The sequence below is a fragment of the Dreissena polymorpha genome, chromosome 1 (genome assembly GCF_020536995.1).
Source record: "Dreissena polymorpha isolate Duluth1 chromosome 1, UMN_Dpol_1.0, whole genome shotgun sequence".
NCBI lineage: Eukaryota > Metazoa > Mollusca > Bivalvia > Myida > Dreissenidae > Dreissena > Dreissena polymorpha.
The window spans coordinates 128998058-129004439 of NC_068355.1; positions in this window are offsets into that span (position 1 = coordinate 128998058).

A 6382-nucleotide genomic window follows, 5' to 3' on the forward strand; every position below is an offset into this window, starting at 1 on the left:
TTTGAATGGGAATTTTTTTCTTGTCAGCGAAGTGATTTTCATGCGAAAAACTAAGAATTTCTCCTTAATGCGAATTTTAGCAAAAAATGATCCCCACAAAACTTGTTGCTATTAACACGTCAATTAATGCGAAAATTTTTGGTAGATCGGTCAACTATTTGAAGAGAAAACACGACCCTAACTTTTTCGTATAGTGCATTTCGCTGTAGATCTACACTTAACAGATTCAATGAGATGACGTTGTATGTTATGAAGAATTTATAGAATTATCAAGCGTGTTTTAAGCAAAATGGTTTTCGGTCAATATTGAGCCAATTTTCAACACACTATCGAGTATGTGTATCAAAATGCGCAGAATTAAATTCTGTACAAGCAGATGTTCAAATCACCCCAATATCAATGAGTACAAAAAGTTTTCTATTCACCGACTCGTTGTCAAATCAAACATCTGCGATTTTAAACACACACGCATAATGCTAGGGGAATTTATCAGCGTATAATTTATAGCTAATATCTCACTGAACAAGATGATACAAAAGCATGGTTTTATCTCAAGTGGTTGGGAAGAAACGCGAAGTTAAACTTTGTACGAAATCAGTTCTATTCGCAGAGAGTTTTCGACGTTGAGTCAAAATGTAAAGTTAAAGACAGAAATGCGTTTAGTACGAAATCGTTATCGCACTGTATTTTTTGTTTGTTTAGACATACGATTAAGTGGAATACATCAAAATGCGTGGAATCGAATGTCCTACAAGCTAATACCAAAATGAAGATAAATTCTTTAACACGAAAAAGTTTTCTTGTTAGCGAATTTTTTAATGTTGAATATCTTATGCAATGAGTCGTGTGAGAACAATATAGGCGAGACAAAAATTGTAGCTATCATAGGATTACATATTATGGTGAAAATTTCATCAGGATATCATGAGACTTTCGAGCAAATTGAGTTAAACCGATGTAACTTAACATCTTGTTTCTTTGTTTACATGGATAAAAGACGACGTTGTAAAAAATCTAAAGTTAAAGACAGAAATGCGTTTATGACAAATCGTTATCGGACTGTTTTATTGTTGTGTCTAAACATACGGTAAAGTGTAATATATAAAAATGCGTGGAATCGAATGTCCTACAAGCTAATACCAAAATAACGATAAATGCTCTTAACACGAAAAGTTTCTTGTTAGTGAATTTTGCCAAGTTGATGAATATCTGACACAATGAGTCGTGTGAGAACAATATAGGCGAGCAAAAATTGTAGCTATCATATGATACAATACTGTGGTGAAAAATCATCTAAATATCATGAGACGTTTGCGAAAGAATTGAGTTAAACCGATGTAACTGAAACTTTTCCCTCGTTGTTACATGCATAGAAATGCAATGACGTTTTGTAAAAAATCTAAAGTTAAAGACAGAAATGCGTTTTGTACGAAATCGTTATCGACTGCTTTATTGTTGTGTTATGATATATAGTTAAGTGTTATACATTCAAATGCGTGGAATTGAATTTCCAACAGAATCATACCAAATTAAGATGAATGCTCTTAACGCAAAAAAGTTTTCTGTTTAGCGAATTTTGCAAAGTTGAATATCTGATACAATAAGTCGTGTGAGAACAATATAGGCGAAACAAAAATTGTAGCTATATATGATGCAATCTTGTGGTGAAAAATCATCTAAATATCACGAGACGTTTTCGAGCAAATTGAGTTAAACCGATGCAACTTAAACTCTTTCCCCGCTTGTTTACATGCATAGAAATGCAATGACGTTGAAAAAAATCTAAAGTTAAAGACAGAAATGCGTTTTGTACGAAATCGTTATCGGACTGTTTTATTGTTGTGTTATGATATATAGTTCAGGTGTTATACATCAAAATGCGTGGAATTGAATTTCCAACAGAATCATACCAAACTTAAGATGAATGCTCTTAACGCAAAAAAGTTTTCTTGTTAGCGAATTTTGCAAAGTTGAATATCTGATACAATAAGTCGTGTGAGAACAATATAGGCGAAACAAAAATTGTAGCTATCATATGATGCAATACTGTGGTGAAAAAATCATGCTAAATATCAAGAGACGTTTCGAGCAAATTGAGTTAAACCGATGCAACTTAAACTCTTTCCCCGCTTGTGTACATGCATAGAAATGCAATGACGTTGAAAAAAAATCTAAAGTTAAAGACAGAAATGCGTTTATGACAAAATCGTTATCGGACTGTTTTATTGTTGTGTTATGATATATAGCTAAGTGTTATACATCAAAATGCGTGGAATTGAATTTCCAACAGAATCATACCAAACTAAAGATGAATGCTCTTAACGCAAAAAGTTTTCTTGTTAGCGAATTTTGCAAAGTTGAATATCTGATACAATAAGTCGTGTGAGAACAATATAGGCGAAAACAAAAATTGTAGCTATCATATGATGCAATACTGTGGTGAAAAAATCATCTAAATATCAAGAGACGCTATCGAGCAAATTGAGTTAAACCGATGTAACTTAACATCTTGTTTCGTTTGCTTACATGGATAAAAGGACGACGTTGTAAAAATCTAAAGTTAAAGACAGAAATGCGTTTAGTACGAAATCGTTATTGCACTGTATTGTTTGTGTGTTTAGACAGACGTTTAAGTGTAATACATCAAAATGCGTGGAATTGAATTTCCTACAAAATCATACCAAAATGAAGATAAATGCTCTTAACACGAAAAAGTTTTCTTCTTAGCGAATTTGCAAAATTGAATATCTGACACAATGAGTCGTGTGAGAACAATATAGGCGAGACAAAAATTGTAGCTATCATATGATAGAATATTGTGGTGAACATTTCATCTGGATATTATGAGTGGTTTCAAAGAAAATTGACTTAAACTCATTGTAAGATATTGCACCCAAGCCAAGGTTGTTTTCATGGATAGAAATGACGTTCGAGCTACAGTACATGTTGTGCTTTAAAAGTCAATTCATGATTACAGGCAAAATGGTTTTCGGCTAGTCTTGATCAAGCGATACAATAAACATACACGCATGTCATATCAAAATATTCGGAATGAAATTTTCTATAAGATGATATCAGTTTTGTTTCAAAAAGCGATAGAATGAAAAAGTTTTCTTGTTGCGAACGTTTTCAACGTGATTTTTATCTACATAAGCATGTATGTTGGAACAAAAATTACAATAGAAAAGTTGTAGCTAACAATAAGCTGGGCATTGTACTTTAAATTTGATAGTGATGACTTGAACAGTTCCGAAGAAATTTGACTTAAACCTCGGTGTACGATATTTACCCAAGGTTGTTTACATGAAGCGAAATGACGTACTACATGTAATGAATTTTTGCGCGATGCCGATTTAAACAAAACGATCAATGTTGCGTTTAACTTTCTACGTGCTAAATCGAAATGTTTCACATACATACAAAGTGTTATACACCAAATTCTTCAGAAAACAATTCCCAATTTAACTGTACATATTTCGTTAAGCAAAACGAAAAAGCAAAAAAGTTTTCTTCATACAAAAGATTTCGGACAGATATTTTACATAGAAGCATATATTTCAGGGCAAACTAATCAGTACGTAATTGTAGCATATAGCCATCTGTGTACTGTACTGAAAATTTCATATTGATATTTTGAGTGGTTTCAAAGAAAATGCACTTAAACCTCGTTGTACGATATTGCACCAAGGTTGTTTACATGAAGCGAAATTACGTAGATCTACTGCACGTCATGAATTTTGACTCGATGCCGATGTCAAGAAAAATATCAATGTTGCGTTTAACTTCCTACTGTATTTAATCGAAATGATTCACATACATGCAAAGTGGTATACACCAAATTCTTCAGAAAACAATTCCTTATTCAACTGTACATATTTCGTTTAGCAAAACGAAAAGGCAAAAAAGTTTTCTTCATACAAACGGTATTTTCGACCATAAACTTGCACTTTTGTCCAAGAAGCATTAACAAAAGAATACAACGTATGGAACAATCATTGTGGAGCTTTCTTAGTTGAATATCATAGTCAAAATTTGATCCCAATATCTGCATAGGTTGTTGAGAAATGTACAGTTAAACTTTCTCGCAAATACTCATCTATCCGTGTACTTTAATTTGAAATGACGTTCGATATTATCTGCACTTTATGACCTCGCTGTACTGGGTGTAATTTCTCGTGCGATGCTGGTAGATATTTGATGAAGTATTGGATTGGAAAAAAAGTTGTACTAGCGAGATATTGTGATTTGAAAAATACTCCACTGCACTGTTGCGTTTAAAAATTGATCATAGTACATTTCGCAAAAATATTCATACAAGTTCATATCAAATAACAGCTGTTAGGTATTAACTCATTTTTCACACACACAATTTTATTTTGTCGAGATGAAGAATTGCGAATGAGCAAAATGCTAAGTAAACGTATATGGCTGGAATTTTCACTAACGCATAAGCTTTGTCGAAACTTGTGATACGTATCGAGTACTTGAGTTAGATATTCTCTGCGTACTTTTGTTGTAACATTCGATGTTTTGTATTCGAGTAGTATCAGGGCAACATTTGGTATATGAATAACGAAATCGGGTCGCCTGTTCTGAATTGTTACTTCGTGCTTAATGTACAATTTACAGTCGTCGCGTAATGTGGGAAATGTCTTTCTGAGGTACTGACCCAACTTCGCTAACGTACGTTTTATCAAAATCCCTTCAGACATGCAACTTTGCTCAGCGCTTTTTCTTAAATACGAGTGTCTACATCTACCACGCGTAGAAATTTGCTATTCATCTTTATCAAGGACTTTGGTATGTAAGCGCTATGCTTTGTCTATATACTGAAAACGCACCAGCCCGTTGGGTATATAAAGCGACACGGACAGGTATGGTCATCATTCTTGATTTGAGACTCCAAGAGAGAACATTGACTCGAAATCATGCCGAAATACGCAAACCGACTGCCAAAGTTCGAGGACACAGACGCTGCTAGTGGTAGTAGCGAAACGACTGGCAAGGGAAAGCGACATGCTACAAAGCCATACACTCGACCAGAACAATCGGCGTCAATTGATCTAAAGTCGTTCGGCTATCAACTGAACAGACTTGGAAGTCAGGTTACAGCGTTTGTGAACAGCAGCGACTACGCTATGTCAAAGGAAGGTCGCGATGTCTGCAAAAAAATGGTATCGTGTATTCAGAAGGCTTCCTCGTACCAGAGAGAAGCAAGCGAACATTTGGTTGATGATCGAGAGCGTTACTTCAACGAAGAGTGGTCTAAACGCGAACGCGCGCTAAAAGAGCAGCATGAACTCGAAACCGATAGGATAATATCGCAGCTCCTATTTGAAAAAGAGCAGGCTTTGGATTCGCTTAGAACAAAACTTCAAGAAGAAAAAGAAGAGGCTATTCGAGCATTGAAAACGTGTACCATATGCTACGATGAGGAAAAAAACAGTACCTTGACAAGGTGTGGGCACACTTTTTGTGAAAACTGCTGCCTGATGATGTTTGATGGAGACTGCGCTATGTGTCGAGCTGACGTTACTGGCTGGGTGCGAATGCTTTTCACTGATTAGATGTTTTGACTGTTTTCATATGTTTGATGTTTGTTGTAAAATAAAATGTTTAAATGCATATGATGTGTATGTTGTTAGTCGAGCAGGTTAGATATAGTTTGAGTGTAAAGTAGAACGTTGAGCTTACGAACAATGTCGTATTGAATTGCAATGGATCGAATGCTAAATATGAGTCATTGTGTAATATAACATCTAGTAGTATGAACATTTTTCGCAATATCCTCCGAAGTAAAGAAACAATAAGATAACTCAAACGTCTTCTATAAAAGCCAGTCTTTTTATTAAAACTCAATCATTCACTCTTGAGTTAGCAAAGCGAAATGACGTCAAAACAACTTGCTGATGTTGGTTTTTGTTTGGATGATGAAAGTCATCCGTTATATCTCACTCCAAGTGAGCTCGACCAAACTTGTCAAAATGTGCACTCTCTTCTCAAAATGACAGACGAAGAAGCTGGCAATCAGTTTAAATCGCGAGAAGACGAAGAAGCTGCGGATTTTTTGGCGCAGCTTGTACATAACAATTCCAACGACTCGTCAGGTTTGACTAGTAAAAAGGATTCGAATAAACGCAAAGCTATTGCCAATAATAACGGCCAAACTGTCAAAAAACCTAAAGGTTCGCGAACGTCAAAACAAGACCCAATGTCAACTGGAAACAAGCAGACTGACTTCGTAGAGCAGTATTTCATAAAACAAGAGAGACTAAAATCGTTGCACGGTAAAGCTCAGATACGAATCAACAATCTTAAAAAAGTATTGCTGACGCTAAAATCTGAAGAAAGTGCCATTGAAAATTCAAGCCAAAAATCTTCC